Source organism: Xiphias gladius, chromosome 5, assembly GCF_016859285.1.
Source record: "Xiphias gladius isolate SHS-SW01 ecotype Sanya breed wild chromosome 5, ASM1685928v1, whole genome shotgun sequence".
Taxonomy (NCBI): Eukaryota; Metazoa; Chordata; class Actinopteri; order Istiophoriformes; family Xiphiidae; genus Xiphias; species Xiphias gladius.
This window is the reverse complement of record NC_053404.1, coordinates 8,081,111-8,098,393: the sequence shown is the minus strand read 5'-3', so window position 1 is coordinate 8,098,393 and position 17,283 is coordinate 8,081,111.

The window sequence follows — 17,283 nt, the reverse complement described above, 5'->3', positions numbered from 1 at the left end:
AACAAGTTTAGATAAGAAAAGTGAGTGTACCAGAGCCTATCCAATGACAACCACAAGGGACCAAGAAACTAGCAGAGACTTTATCATCCAACAGATCCTCATCAGACTTAAGATATCTGCTCCATCCACTGGAATGAGGCTGTTAGTTGAGCAGCCCCGCTATCAGACCCTGGTTGCTTGGCAACCGCTACGTCTCAGGGATCGCCACCTTGCTGGGAAACTGTGAGGGAAATCAGCAGTAAAATACTTCGGATCCAACTGAAAGGAGCCAGCTCCAAGACTACACTGCAAAACTAGGCTAAATTTTACTTCTGTTGTCTGTGATAAGAGTTGATAAAGTTTATGAAGTTGACAGATCCCTGAATTGAGAGCTTACTACTCCTGATTCTAAGACTGATTAATTTGGTTTATTTATTTTCCTTCAATCGAAGGTGGTGCCCAAATTTTAAGCAAGAGCAAATTTAAACCCAAAGTGTAGTAGTTCTGCTACAAATACACCATTTGTTTTGATGTATTTGAGTCCAGGGACAGGATCACACATTGACACTAAGGTAAAATCCTTTGCAGACCATCAAATTGAGTGCAACTGGCCTATAGTCAGTCAGACAAATGACTGGGCTCCTTTTGTGCACTGGGATGATGGTGACTTGACTTCTTCTCCCTCCCATAGTTTTGTGGTTTCTTGTCTCTCCTCTCTCTTCCTGTCGATTTCGGCAGGCATTTCTGCCCTGCTACTAGATAGTCTGGATCTGTGACTGCAAAACAACCTACCCATGATTCTGCTCAACACCCACTGCTTCATACATTATGTTTGTCAACTATTATTATATTTAGTTTTATTAGTATTATTATTCACCCTATTATTATAATTATTTGTTTTATTATTAGTCTCATTACTGTTACACATCTTTATGTTATATGTCTACTTTGCTATGTGTCCCCCCCTTCCCCCTCTCTCTCTCTCTTTCTCTCTCAACCCAGCAGACCCACCATGAGCTGGGTTATGTTCAAGGTTTCTACCTATTAAAGGGTTTTTTTTCCTTGCCGCTGTCGCCAAGTGCTTGCTCATGGGGGAATGCTGGGTCTCTGTAAATATAACTATAAAGAGTACGGTCTAGACCTGCTCTACGTGAAAAGTGCCCTGAGATAACCTCTGTTATTTGCGCTATATAAATAAAATTTAATTTAATTGAAATGGTGGTGGTTTTAAAGCAGGTTGGGACTGTGGCCTGTGCAAGGGACAGGTTAAAGATGGAGGTGGAAACATCAGCCAGTTCTGTTGCACATGTTGTGATGGCCCACCCAGGGATGTTATCTAGGTCTGCTTCCTTGCGGGGGTTAATTCCTCAGGACTTTGTGTACATCAGCTGAATAGACAGGCAGTGAGGGTTCTTGCATATTCTGAGTGTGCGAGAGCCCCCTCTGTGTTTCACAATTGGAGGTCTCGAATTGGGAATAGAATTTATTAAGCTTTCGACTAATGAGATAGGGGTGTTGATCATCCGCAGTTGTGTCTTTGTGTGCTCTAGGCCTTTGTACTTTGCTTTTGTACTCCACCTCATAGCCTGCTCTAAACGCCAGAGAGCGAGCATGCAGAATGCGTTGTACTTGACTGTTCACCAGCCAAATTTTAGTGTGGTTGAACGGTCTGGTTTTCAGCAGCCAACTCTTTTATGTCATGAAAGAGTTGGCTGCCAGAACTTCCTTGCCGGGATCTTCTATGAAATGTTTTCACAGCTGAACCTGCTCCTGACTGCACTACCAGTTAGTGTACTAATGTAAATTTGACAAATACATGAAGTTAATGTGCAAAACTGGTCCTTCCCAGACCCCCAACATTAGAAATACAAATAGCCATTGGTAAGGGAGTAGAAATAAAAATCAATAAAACAAGGAAAATAATCTTCCAGTCACTGTCAACAGCACAGGAATAGTTTTGTAGCAGTGCTAGCCTGTAGAGGTAGCTGGAACGGATCTAGTGGCAGCTGTAGCCATAATGCACATAGCTGTGTGGTCTTGTTTTTTTAATGAATTAATATAAACATAAACTTAAAAAAATGTAAATCTTGATCTTTTATTTAAAATGTTGTGATTGGTTTCAACACTCCTCCCACAAAACACACACAATGTGAAATCTGTGTTGCTTTCAGTGTTTATCAGTTTTTAGTTCCCATCCTCCTGTAGCTCTGCTAACTGGACGTACCAGGTCATCAGCTTCTTTCTTAGAAAGAATGCTGTCAGTACCAATAAAAGAAACCTGTGCTCTATTCTGAGCTCTTTCAGTTACTTTCATCCAAATTAAATTATACTATAAATTGCTGTTTCGCTTTGTGACAGCTTACCAGAAGTGTTCATTCCATTAATCAAGCTGGTTACTGATTCTATTTTGTTGATTGTACGAAAATAAAATATGTTAATTTCAAACTGGGCTTTTGAATACCTGTTATGATGTATGTATATTTTAACAATATACACCAAACAAATAAACAGACAGTGTTTCTGAACATTAAAAAAACACAATTGGAGAAACACACACAAAAAGAGGATCCTATACAAGTGGCAGTACTAACAGAGCTTTTAGCCTAGCTGCGTAGTTTCGCGGTTTTTGGAGAATAAACTCGTTTGCAAAGCAAATCCATTTTTTTTTCCTATCAAAAAGATGTTTTGCTCATAAACATTTTTGCCATGCTAAAATTTGTACTATGAAATAATCCTCATTCGGGCAGAATTTAAGGGAATCTGCAAATGCACTCAAAACAGAAGCCAAACAGTCATTAGATAGATAGTTGATAGAGGATCCACTATAACTCAGAATGTTTGGGGTTGATGAACACAGCAACGCTTTCATTGATGTTTCCTCGACATTTCTATACATTTCTATGCGATTATACACCCCAGAAATGTGGTTCGAATGTTGTCGGAATCTGTAGAATCTCCACTTCCAAGTTGTTATTCCCAAGATATTGTAAGTGACTCCTAGCCTGATCTAGGAGGCAGAAAATAGAGCTCGACACACACACGTCAATGTGTCAAACCATGTGTGATTGGTGGATTCATGTTTCCATCTAAATTTTGTCTGAAACTAACCAGTGGACACTCAGGAAATCACTAAGGAACCACCCATCACCTTAGTTACACTGCAGTTTTCATTCAGGCGACATCAGAGAGGCTTGAAAAATGGTGAGAAAGTAGATAGCTACCGAAGTTGTTGCAGCATTTTTGCAAAGCAACAACAAGGGTGATGGAGTTTCAGAGCATGATGGGTTTGATTCCTACGATGAAGAAGAATACCAAAATGATAGGCATCCATTGGAAGATGGATAAGTGAATTTAATTTACGACAAATTTGTTTTGCAATATCACAGCAACAGTGCGCTTTGTGCATTAATGTGAACCTTTGACTAAATGCTGCCTCTGTGCACAATAAGTACAATTGGTTTGTGTATCAATAGTCATGAACTTTGTTTGACAAAATTGACTGTCCATTAGTAAAGGTTTATTCTGTGTAAAAGTTATTTCCTTGTGTAAAAGTGAATGTAAAATTACTATAAATCTAATAAACCTCTAATAATTTCTGCACATTCCATGAAACTTGATATGTAGGATGAAGTCATTACAGAGTCCCACTTTATCTCAGTCCCTTTAACAGTTGTTGAAAGTAGTGAAACACAGCAGTTCTACTCACAAAATGATATTACAAAATTCAATTTTAGAAATTTACCTTCACCAAGGAGGTTATGTTTTCACCCGTGTCTGTTTGTTGGTTTGTTTGTTGGAATTATGCAAAAAGTACTGAAATGATTTGCACAATTTTTTACAATAACTTTCCTTAGTATTTTGAGCATTTTTCGACATTTTTGTCAATATTTGGCCTTGGCAGAGTTATGCACTCTACTTAGTGTTATTCTAGATATACATTTATCTACTATTCAATTGTGTACTCCACTACTTTTGTGAACCTAAGACTTTGGTAAACCCATTTCAAGCACCGAAACAATTCACCCTCATGAGTAAAGGTATGTTTTTACAAGAGATCTGAAGAATTTCCAAAATCGGACTTCAATTTTTCAGGTGTAGAGCCAAATTATCTTTTTACACAGTGCTCTAGGACAAATGGGTGCCTCATCAGAGATAGAGCTGAGATTTTTCACCAAATTTTGATATATAACAAATGGGTATCATGTTACGTGGAAGTACCCTTGATAGGTGAATTTAAGAAGATATGTAAAAGTTGAGAAAATGCCCTTAGACTCCAGAGGGTTATATAGATGTACAGTGTGGGTTTAGCCAATCTTACTGTCTGTATTCCATCTAGGAATATGTAGTTGATCTGTAGGGTGTTGTCATTAGGGAATCCTAGCAGGTCTCTACACAGGATCACCCAGGTCATCTGGCCTTCTGGCTGGCATCCATTTAGTACGCTGTACATTCCTTTCATCCCTTCATTAGCTGCACAGACAGCAGACAAGTTTTAGTCAAATTATCCAGAAATGGATAGATAATAATAATGTAAAGTTTGACAGACACTGGAATTAGGAGTGTATGTTTGTAAAGGACCTTGTTGTACCAGTAATGGAGGACCCAGTCCATTCAGATAGCGGTTACAGTGGAACTTGTCACTGCTCTGGCCAGAGCCCATACTGAGTAGCAGTAGACAAACACACAGAGAGGGATACATATCAACAGCTTTGACTGATTACTGAGGTTATCTACAAAAATGAACATTGTCAAGAGCACATCATCTAAAGTGGACTGCAATGCCACTGATTTTACTCACTAAGGCCAGTTTACTAGTCTGGTTAGTACTGTTCAGCCTGTGAAAACAGTTGCATAATGTCTTTTGGGGCTCTGAAAAGAAAATAACGCTTGTGATGTCACAGTGATGTCACCAGGATCATCTCAGTTTATGCTTGGAAAGAACAAATTGATATGAACATATAAATAAGTGCAATTTTAAAGACATGGGTGTTTAGCAGGCAGGGAGGAAATGAAATGAAAAATGTCATTGGTTATTGGTTATTACTAAAGAGATGTTATACAGAGAGATTGGTTATACTAAAGAGACACTGAATCATCATATCTCTGCCTCTGCTCTTTTCATTTTGGCCATTCTTTCCTAAAACTATCTCTTTAAGGAAGTACACTAACAAATCACTGAGTGCCTCCAACAGAAGTCAAAAACAGGGAGGAAGCAAGAAGCTCCATCCAAAACAAAGGCAAGGCTTTCATCAAGGCATGACTAGATTACAACACCGTCAAGCAGTTAAATTCCCAGATTACTGGAGAATATTCCAAGATTATATGATATTCAAATCTAGTGTTGAGACTTTCTTTATTTACATGTTGTGCTTGTACAATGCTCATTCCTAAATTAATGAGCTCCCAAGCAGGTTGTTTTATTTGTGAATAGAGCAATATCTTTAAAACATATTAATTTTAAAGTGGAATTGTCTATATTTTTGGAATTTTTTAGTTCAAATTTGACAGCATTTTGCTTTAGAATGTGTAGCAGTAGTCAGTTACAAGCAGTGGCCTTGCTGAGTAGTCTTGAAAGCATATGTCCACTTAGACAGGAAGGTTTAATCTAATCACATGGCTGCTGGAGATTTTGATATTATTATGGTGATTGACACCCTGACATGACACTAAGGTCATTAAGGTCTTGTGAGTAAAGGTTTGAATTGTTGTGAAACTGATGGATAAACATGTCAGGATGATTTTGTGAGTAGCTGTCACCCCTCTCCTCTCTCTACAGAGATGGTTTTTCAAGCTTGAGATTTTTCTCTTTACCAACTCTCCTCTTCATACATAAAGTGTCCTCAAAGGGGTGTCCTCTGTCCTTTAGATGAAGATGGATCACCAAGTCTTTCCCTGAATAGTTAGGTCTACTATGTTGGGCGTTGCATGAAATCAGCAGTTGTTTCACCCCCAACCTTAATTGTTGCATTTCACTTCATATACACTCAAGGTGTAGCACCTGCAAAGCCAAAATATCTTTAACACTACCCAGCACACTGGACAGTCAACTGTAAACTACTGTAAGGTATTGTAATTACAATCTAATTTGAGAACTTCCCCTGATGTATTTCTCAACCTAATCCTAAATGGATTACATATATTCAGTACAAACATACTTGTATATTAAACCTGTAAACCTTTAAAAGCTGTAAATGAAAATTCCATTTATTACAACTTGGGTTTTATTTACATAGTTGTGTATATAATTTGTATCATTTATGATAGCACTGTACTCACTGTACTCAAGTTAAATGCTTCACTGTAGTTTCCAGGTCCAACTAGTCAAGAGGCACAAGCAGTCAGACAATCAGACAGGTTTATCCAGATTATCTCAACCACGCTATTCGGTAAGTAAAAGTCAGCATTGCTGAAAAATCTGATAATTCCTCATTGCACTGGAAAACTGAGAGCACACAACTACAGTAAGTACAGAAGGTCAAAGCTGAAGTAGGAAGTGACTCCAAAAACTGTACATTTTTAGTCATAATGTGATTGTCACAGTTTGTTTTGTTTCCATTCTGTCTGATCGTGTGACTGCTGGCGTTTTTTGGCTGGTTCAACTTCGGTTTAGTGATGTCATTGTGGTCCCAGTTCTCAGCAATTAACCTGTTAAGTACAGTGTTATTATCAGGCTACTGATAAAAATGGAAATGGAAATAGAAAATGGACTATACTATGAAGAAAAAAACCCAAATGTATAAAACCAGAATTTCTCATTCAGTCATGTGATTCTAAATTTTATTATTTAATTAGTTGTTAAGTCTACACACCTCTGCATTCCCCCCATGTTCCATTCTTCCATCATACAGCCACCCAATCACTGCAGCACACAGAATACAGCAAGATTTATAATCCTTAACTGGTGTGTTCCAGAGGTCAAACTATAGTTCTTTTCGGACTTGGAACTTTCCCAGCTGCCACTAAGTTGGAAAAACACAAATTACTAAGATATTGTTTTATAATTAAAAGTCCTGAACCATAAGTACATTAAAGTATGTGGACAAGGGGTCCACATGTATCAGATCAAATTGTGTATCTTGGTTAAAATTAAATATTATAGTTCCATTATTTTAGTTCTTACATGTTCCACTTTGTAGTTTACAGCAATTACACAATATCATGTAAAGTTTGGGTAAATATAAATTAAACAGTCAACAAGTCTTCCAGCCTGAGAGACCATATAAGACGCTTGTCCAAACCCTTGGATATGCCACAGGAGTTTACCAGCAGCAGGCGTGGTTTGGTAACAATAATAAACATGTGGTTGAGGTTGTGGAATGGTCACTGTTTGGTTAGGTTCAGGACCCAAAACTACTTCTTTAGGTTTAGGAAAAAAATATGATTGGGGTTAAAATAATTAGTTCTTAAAAGGTATACTATGCAGGATTTTCCTAAAAAAAATGTACAGACTCATACAAAAGTAATCCCTCTCAGTCATCACTTATGACCCACTAGAAGTGTGTGGCAGTGCAGAGACCCTTCCTTCTGCCTGTATTTTATTTTCTTATTATTTTGCTGTGTTATTTTGTGTGATGTTTCTGGGCTGCAACCTTTGGCCAATGGGTGTGTATCCCTCAGTCAATGAGCGCAGGGTGTCAGGGCGGGACCCTATAAAAGCGTAACAACCAGGTTACATCACTGTCTCCATCTCTCTTCTCTGCCCTCATTGTCTGTCATGGATTTATGAAGTGCTGCAGGTCTCTGTGTCTGTTAGACCGAGGGAAGTGCAGAGCTACACACAAACATGCTGAGAATAGGCCACAGCAGACAGGAAGAAGCATGTGCTTCAGGGTTGTGCAGAGGTGTGGGCATGTTTATTTGTGCTTTAGAATGTAACTGCCATGAATCAATCAGGAAAATAATGTTTTATGTTTTACTTGTTTCACTGCTTTGTTCTTGCTAACGCAGCTCCCTCTCTTCATTGGCTCTCTAGCTTGCTTGACCACCTCTGCTCTCTCTCTCTCCCCCTCTCTCTCTCCCTCTGTCTCTCTCTCTCTCTCTCTCTCTCTCTCTTGTTGAGTCAGGAAGCAGGAGCCAACTTTGAATGGTTTGTTTACAAATAGCATATGGTGTTAAAACAGTCTCAATACTATTCACAAACAAATGTCAAGTTATATGACGCGTACAACGCAATGCACAAATAAGCGCAGAGTGATTTGCATCTATAAATTCAGTTACTTAGCTTGTAAAACACAATGCAAAAATAAAGAGAGGTTTTTTTTGTCTGTAAATCTGTATCTGTGCCTCTAGTTTACAACTCATATATCATTATTTGTACATCAGCTTAGCATTTTTCAATGGAAATGTATTTGTGAATCTCAACCTAATCATGTGGATCCTTTTGAGACTGTTCTGTACTGTTCACACAAAATCCACAAATGCAGGGAGGACATGACAACTTGGTAAAATGTCATGTTGCATCAGTCCATCCCAACCTCCTCCTGACACAGGCTTTGTTGTTCTATATACTACGTCAACAAACTTACTCCTTTGCTCCCCTCATAATTTCTACCCTTACTGGAGGTCATCCAACAATAAAACGTAACTATGCGTTGTAATAACTACTTGTGTAGATGACTTATGGGCTTGTTTTTTACAGGAAGACAGTCTCTAAATAGACGAACATAGAGAATTTGGCCCTAGGCCTCAGCCTGCTGAAACACCTGAAGGTTGATATTTTCCCACGTTGCTTGAAATTTTCCTGTTTTCCATATGCCCTCCACCCATATGGGTGAGGGCATAAATCAAGTTTTCAAACCTGCTAAGACAGGGAACCCCTCTGTCAGCATTTGGTTAGTTGCCACACATTACAAAGATGGCTGATAATACCAATAAAATCTAGTTCAGCATTGGCATGAGCCTGTGTTTTACTAGATTTAAATTCTGTGACTGTTGACACAGGCATGTTCAGGAATTACTCCAGTAAGGCAGATGAAACCCTGGGGCCCTGAAGATACAGTGGTATCATTAAACATCAAATATGATTTCACTATAATTTCTGAAATCATATTTTTTGATTTTGCTGCCAAACATTCTTCTCGTCCTGTTCTTGTCCTGTTTGGAATGAAAGCCTATAGTTTTTACATCAGGTTTAGAGTCACTACTACACAGCATACACAGGTTTGGGTGACATGCCACAGACAAAGAACCTGATCAACTTCTAATCACTACAGTAAAACTGATCAACAGTGTGTTGTTGTTACTGTCATCAATACCTGTTGAAATGCTTCTCTTCTCTAGACCTTAGTAAAATGCTCTCCTTTTTTTCTGTCTCATGCCTGTGCGGTCCTGGAGTTCAGATGTATATTCAGTTCATGATGACATGAGAAACAGCCAGAGAGACAGACAGAGAAAGAAGGAAAGAGAGATGGGCGTGTCAAGTTGCTGGGTTGTGGTTTACTGCTGAGTGATCTCTTCAACTGGTGTAGCAGCTTTGACAGGGACTGTAGTGTGTATGTGTGTTTGTGTGTATGTACTTCTATCTTTGTGAGGACCAGTTATAGACCCTGGGAGTGTGGCCATTTTGAGAAAGTGAGGACATTTTGGCTAGTTCTCACAACTTTTGCAGGCTGTTTGAGGGTCAAGACTTGGTTTTAGGGTTCAGGATAGTATTAGGTTTAGGTTATGGTTAGGGTAAGGGTTGGGGTTAGGCATTTAGTTGTGATGGTTGATGGTTTTAAGTATGTGTGCAGGCGTGGCGGGTGAACAAGAAAATAAAACTGAGAAAATCACTAGACTTGCAAGCAAGGATAATGGGGTCCAAGTGTAAAAGCCCTGAAAAGGGGATTAAATGAAAATGTAAGGACACAAACTATCCTCAGATCGTGTGTAATGACTAGATTATCAAGATAACCACAAACAATGAATACAAGTATCACAATGCGTATAGTGTTTTTAGTAAATTTCTACAGTACTGAAATATCAGTGGACTTTACTGAAATATTACCATAGAAAATGTTCACTGAAAAAGCAAACTAAAATGTCTATTCTATCACCCAGCACTAGCATTTGCATTAATGTTTCCAATTTGGAATACCAGTAATAAAGTGAAACATGTAAGATAAACAAGCACAGCAAGCCACAAAATATAATATAATTCAGCTTACCTCTAATATTCTGATAACAAATTCCACTCATAATTTGAACATAAAACACTAAGGGTGCACTGGAAATCAGTAATGCAGACATTTCAACAAACATAACTACAGACTAATAACTACAACACATAACACACCTGCATGTTTGCCAGGTAGCTGTGTAATGACATTGTAAAATTATGATAAGGGATTATCATGACAATTTTAGTTTGTTTTAATTTCCCTGACTATGTTAAATCTAAATTGTCTTAAGGAATGCTTCGACTTAATCAACCGTTAAGATCTACCAAATTCAGGAATCACCCACTGAGTATTGTGTCACATTAAAAATAAGCACAAGCACACTTGTAGTCTGTCAGTTGTGAGAGGAGTTGATTTTCAAGCTCACCTTCCTGATCCTTTTCATTTAATATTCTATCAGCTACTGTTTTTCACACTTTGATGCTGTAGGGTAAACCTGCACACAGCACATAAAATTATCTGCAATCACCAATGTATACTCATAACAACCCTTGCTTTATTGAGGTGGAGGAAGTTGATCTGGTTATGTAGGTGAGTTAATATTTTTTTTTTTGTCTTTTCTGGATTTTAGCTGTCTTTCTCCATATAACTCCATTTTCATCTATCTCATTCCCATTCCCTGAGGAGGCAACGGCTCTGTGATTTAAATTTTCTCAGTTTTTGAAGCAAGGGCCTCACTCCAGACAACATGCACTGCATCACTGGCCCAATATGCAAGTCATATTTCTGATCCTGTTGTATCTGTGCTGGTGTTAATAAGACAACTAAGGTATCTTGACCATCAAGCAGATTCTCAACAGAAATGGCCATTGTCTGCAAGGAATTTGACACTGGCTTTGTTTCTACTGCCTGAGCTGTTGCTCCCACTGGATCACAAGACATCTCTTTGCACTCATTCAACAGCTTCTCAACGTCCAATGGCAATTTAGATAAACTATCAGCATCAATGTTCTCTTTGCCATGGCTTTATTTGATGGTTAAAATTGGCTAATTCTGCTACCCATTTGCTTCCCAAGGCATCAACTTAGCGGTGGACAAGACATAAGTCAAGGGGTTGCTGTCACTGTAAACTGTGAAAAAGGAGGCATAGTACAAAAAGTCACAGAATCATTCTGTAAACATCCATTTAAGAGTTAGAAATTCCAATTTTTGAATGTAGATGATAGTTTTTTTTCTGATACTGAACATGTCTGAGACCCATGTGCGATTACACATAGCTTCCCATTTTGTTTCTGATACAGCATGACTCCTAGCCCTTCATTTGATGCTTTTGTACGAAGAACAAATGGCTTGAAGAAATCTGGAAATGTCGGGACATTTGGTTGAACCAGACAGTCTATCAGCTGCTCAAGAATTTGTTGGTGTGAGTCTGTCCATTCAGTTGATATGTGAGATAGCACCACTTACACATTTCCCCTTTTATACAACTTCCTTCCTTTAAATACCAGCTCATCAAGGGGGCTGGCAATGCTAGAAAGGTCCTTAATGTATTGGTGATAGTCGCTCAACAGGACTGAGATCAATAGGGGGATCCCAGAGTTCTGTGCTAGTATACTGGTCTTTGGCGTGTTGGGCCTGAATGTTGTTTACATCAGAAGGTGAGTGTGCTTCCATATCTGTACTGAGTGGATGCACAGATGTAACAGACTGTGCTCTACTGATAACGACTCTTCCTGTTAATATGATGTCACAGTCAGTGGGGTTTTGAACACAAAGGGTGATGTTTGGTTGTGCCCCTTTACTCACCTGAACTACTCTGTCATAAAATTCAAGTCCCTCTAGCCACTGGGATTTGTCATCAGGGTCAAAGCCAATGTGGTGTCTTCTTTAAAGGGTCTGAAATGTATTTTACATTTTACTTGGACAGCACTATGACTTTGGTTTACTCATTTTTTGGAAGGTTGGTCTCACTAGGTACTCACTTGTTTACTCAACACTCACTGCTTTAATGAATGCCTCAACTATCCTTTTTTTTAAATTAGGAAAAGCCATTTTCATAGTTTTTTTTTAATCAGTTTATCTTCCTCTACATCATTTGTCTGATTCTTCTGGCTGTTAACATGTTCAATTATATATAATTAATAGTGCAGGGATGTTGGCTGCCTCTCATTACAAGCACAGGGACATGAAACTCCCCAGTGGTATCTGGTAGCCTAAAGGTAACTTCTGCCCACCACACATATGGCATGTCTTTACCGTTAGTTGCCTCAATCTGCAAGGGTCATCTGGATCAGTCAATCCATCACACAAGCACCCTGACACAATTCGGACCCAGAGCCTCATCCAACCAAGGTAATACCCAGTGTTGAGTAGATTTTGCTGAGTATTGGTCAACTCGTCAGTGAAGAAAGTATCAAGATCCCAAGATGTCTTATACTGAAAATATTTATTGAAGCTTGGCCAAGGAGAATACAGAAATTATCAATACAAGTTTATGTGCATGATGACGTCTCCATTCTGAAGTTCGTCCCCCTGTGCTTAGTCAACCCCTATAGATTATGCCACAAATACTCAATGCCTCTACACTATGTGGAGTTACTCTATTGGTTCACTATTCTGTAAACAGGGAAATGTTTTTACCCATGTTAGTTCAGATCACATTGCATGTAGCCTTCAGTATAAAATTAGTGTATCCTGGTTTGGAGCCACTGTTATCTGGCAATGCCCATGGATTCTAGCAGTCACCAATCTGTGGCGTCATAGTAAGATTATGATAAGGGATCATCATGACTGTTTAAGTGTAGTTTGGTTTAGTTTACCTGATCATGTTACATCTAAGTTGTCTTATGGTATGCTTTAACTTAATCAACTGTTCAGATCTACTCAAGTAAGGAATCATCCACTGAGTTTTGTGTCACATTAAACATAACCATATGACTACACATTGGTTGCCTTTCTATTTCCATACTGTCTTTGAAATTATTTTACTTGTCTTTAAAGCACTTAATGGCCTTGTACCAGTCTACTAGTCTGACATGTTTCCAATCTATGAACCAGGATGGCCTCTCGGGTCCTTCAGCACCTTGAGTCTTTTAGGCGTTCCAAAGTGCAGGACAAAAACTTTTGGTGATGCAGCTTTTAGTTTTTATACTCTAAGCCTTTTGAACAGCCTGTCTGAGGATCTGAGAACAGCTGAAAGTGGTAATATCTTTCAAACTTAAAACCTACCTCTTTGGCCATGTTTTTGATTTATTTTAATTTATTTATTTATTATTAATGTATTATTATTAATTTATTTATTTATTAATTTATTTACTCATTTATTTTATTGTATTTATATTTTAAAAATTGCTATTGCTAAAATTGCTGAGACCTGGTTACGGCGATGACCATAGCATATGATTCACATCATGTTCATACTCATCAAACCATTCAGTGATCCCTTGTGCCTAATGGATGGGGGCATTGTCATCCTGTTTCTCCACTTATTTTTCAGGTTTTTCCTTTAATCTGTTACCTGTCTATAAATACTGCATAATTAAGCCAAAACATTAAAACCGGTAACTGGTTTTAATGTCGTAGCTGATCGGTGTATTATACTATTTGGTTTAAAATATCTTCAATTTTATAGTTGCATGATGCCATGTTGTGCTTAATATGATAATAATGTGTTGTTTTTTCAAAAGCAGTGTAGCAAAGACCACACATCAGCACAAGAGATTCTCTGAGTGGCTATCTACAGTTTATCTTTCCTGTGTTCATGGAGAATAGTAACTGCTACTTGTCTAACCCCATCCCTCACCCTAACCTTAACCTAACCTTACCTTAACCTTAAACCGTATTTTGCCAATAAATTTTAACGATTTACATTATGGGGATTTGCTTTGGTTCCTAAAAGGAAGTCGAGTCCCAACAATGTGACTGTGTAAACAGATTTATGTCCCTACAATATATACTTACAACCTATAACTACACAACCTAAAACACCACACACACAAAAACACTGTTTGGTATTAGATTTGGTTATTGTCTCACTCACCCACAGACAGGGATGGGCTGAGAGACATATTAAAGTGTTTTATAGCTTCTATGTCTGTAAGCTGAAAGGAAGAATGTTTGCTTCTATTGCAGGAATAAATATTGGCTACAGGAATAAATATTGAAATACTGTATATAGTTTGTGTGTACTTTGTGTTCATGTTTGTTTTGCACCTAGCATTTCCTCTGACTGACTGGACCTGTGTTGATCATAATGAAGCGCTGGCAGCTCTGAGTGACAAGGGGTACTTCCATCTGGACAAAAGGAATACTCCTTACTCCTTATACAGGTCTTTATTTTGTATATTATTTCCATGCATATACATTATGCTTGCAAACGTAATGTATGGAAACATATAGTTTTTGAAAACATAGAATCTACTTGGGAAGGGTATTTGTGATACTATAATGTGCTGAGACGGCCCCGGTTAGCATGCTTTTTTTTTAACACTGCCCATATCCCTTGCTGTTGAACATATTTGTAATTTTGCAGTATCTGGCTTTGCTTGCCTGAAGGGCTTTTCTCCTTTTAATGCACTCCCTCTCAGGTTCACGTTTTCTCATTCTCTCCTTCTCTCTTTCACCTATGCTTTCTATTTTTTCTCTAAACTGCTTGGCCACATGCAGTCTGCACAGACTGAATGTTGTGTTGATGCATATGTACTGCAACAAAAAAGTGTGATGACAGGCAGAGAACATACTATCAGGTTAAATGCATGCAGGTGGTTGACGGTCTATAGTTCTTAGTGACTAGTGTAGCTGCCCTGTGTGTTAAAACTGAAGCAAATCTGTTCTGTCAGATGGGTGTCACAATTCCTGTCTCAGCCCTATACATTCCAGCAATTTTGATTAGTAATCATAAAAATCTGAGTGTCCAAACAAAGACCAAGAGAGATGAAGCCCCTCCCTGCAGATAATCACACAAGGCGATGGTTCTTTTAACTTTATTGCTGCAGATGAAGAAATGCCCTCCTGCCTGAAGCTGCTACTCCTTCAAGGCTTGCAACTTGCCAGATAGTGAGTGGGAAGATCACTTTCTTAAAAAGGAAGAGGCCTGTGTGGCAAAAGTGCAGGGCAAAAATGATATGAATGACAAGACCATGATTGTCTGCATGGATCTGAAAGCTCTCCTCCTCTGCCCCAGATTGAAAGTGTTGGCTCTTTACTACAAGCCAAACATTAGTTTGCATCCTGTGTCACTGATTTCCTGTCTGAGCAAAAGGAGCATTAGGAGTACATTTTGTTGACTGATGGTTGTGGGTACCAAAACCGCAAGTTGGTGCTCAGCAACACTCTTGTGAAGTTTTCCACAGAGATGAAGAAGGTAGTCATGCAGAAGTTCCTGGAGAAGGGGCACACACAGATGGAAATGTGACTCAGTGCACAGTGTCATTGAGAGGTATTTGAGAAATCAGGATATTGATGTCCTGGCTGAATATGCTGCCCTGTTGAAGAAAGCCTGGTCCAAGCCCAACCTGTCGGTACAACATCAATGGGACGATGGACTTCAGGATACAGCACTCATATAACTGGACTCCATTTCCAAAGCACCAGCTCCAACACACCACCTCAGACACACCTGCAGTCACACCACTCTACACAGAGAGACAGAAGATCATGCATGAAATACAAACCAACCTCCAACCACCTCCACCTCCATTTCATACATTTGACATTCATCTTGGCTAAAAAAACATGGGATGCAAGTTACAAAATCAGCTCTGCTGAATAATGCATTCCTACATGAAAAAAACATGGTAATGAGAACATATTTTTGGCCAATTGAGGTTGACTGTGAATTTCAAGCATCTAACACTCTGAGGTCTGAGGAAGGAAGGGATGTAACCTACATCCATGTTGTAACTTTATTTCTGGAGATGCATGAAACAGATGGTTTAATATATATTTGGGCCATTTTATGTGGACAATTTGAACCTAAGACCTTTAATTATTACCTAATAGCTAAATCATTACTTAAAAACTATAACAGCAGTGCATCCACTCCTTAAGGCTACATCAAATAAAAATGAGAGAAGAGTCAAACAGTGCTATTAAACACAACTTTGACATGACTGACTGAATTTGACAGCCATTCAATGGTCTGCATTTGAAAGCCTCAAACCCAGCAAAATAATCTTTCTTCAACTGTCTGAAATGCTAGGCCTAAAAACACATTGATCAAAAACAGAAGAGTTCGCCTACAGAAATGTTCAGATTAAGTGTATCAAGAATGCTACTTCTCAATCTAACTCTAAACATTCATTAACTATAGACTTAGGATAACTTACCAACATTGATGAACCCGACAAAGATAATTGCATTGTTTTCAAGCCATACTTTGCCTTAGAAATCATCATAATGTCCGGCTCTATTAATATGAAAAATCTGGCCCTTTTTTCATTTGTTATCTGATGATTTGTTATACAAAATAGAAAATGAAAATCAAACAATTTTTAAAATTTCACGCATCTCATTTTTACAATGAAAAAGAAAAATACCTTGTATTTCAATTTTCATTTTTGTATTTTAAAATTAAAATGAAATAACTGTTTTGTTTTTCAATACCCATTTCTGAAAGGAAAATCTAATTACCAAAAGATACACAGACTAATGCATGTAATCAACTATCTAACAAGTGTACACCACAATACCTTTTGAGCATTGTGTTAGAAAATACTATAGCACTATTGAGTCAGAATTGTTGGTACTTTGTTCACTCAACTCGACTGTGTACTCAACTCAAGAATAGACAGCAGTAGTACTAGGCATTTGTTTGGAGAGAGTCTCTGGCTGATTGCAACGCAAGAGCTGCAATGCAAGGCTAAATTAAGAACTGTTTTTTTTTTTTAATAAGTACAACATTTTCAAGAAACACTAAATCTATAAAGGCTAATGTTTTATGTATTTGAGTTCAGAGATATGTCATAGTCAATACTATTTTCAATAGCACCTCCTGGCAATTAATCTTTTATAATAAGAGTTTTTGGCTGAAGGTATTCAATGACAATAAAAACTGAGTGCACACATAGCTACAATAAACTTTGTAACCTGTAAGTCGATTATAATGTAATGCGATGCACATAATGCCTCAAATGCGGCTGTTCTAATTGATGATGGACAAAACACATATCTCAACATTCACGTCAAAAACCTTGTAACCCAATTGAGC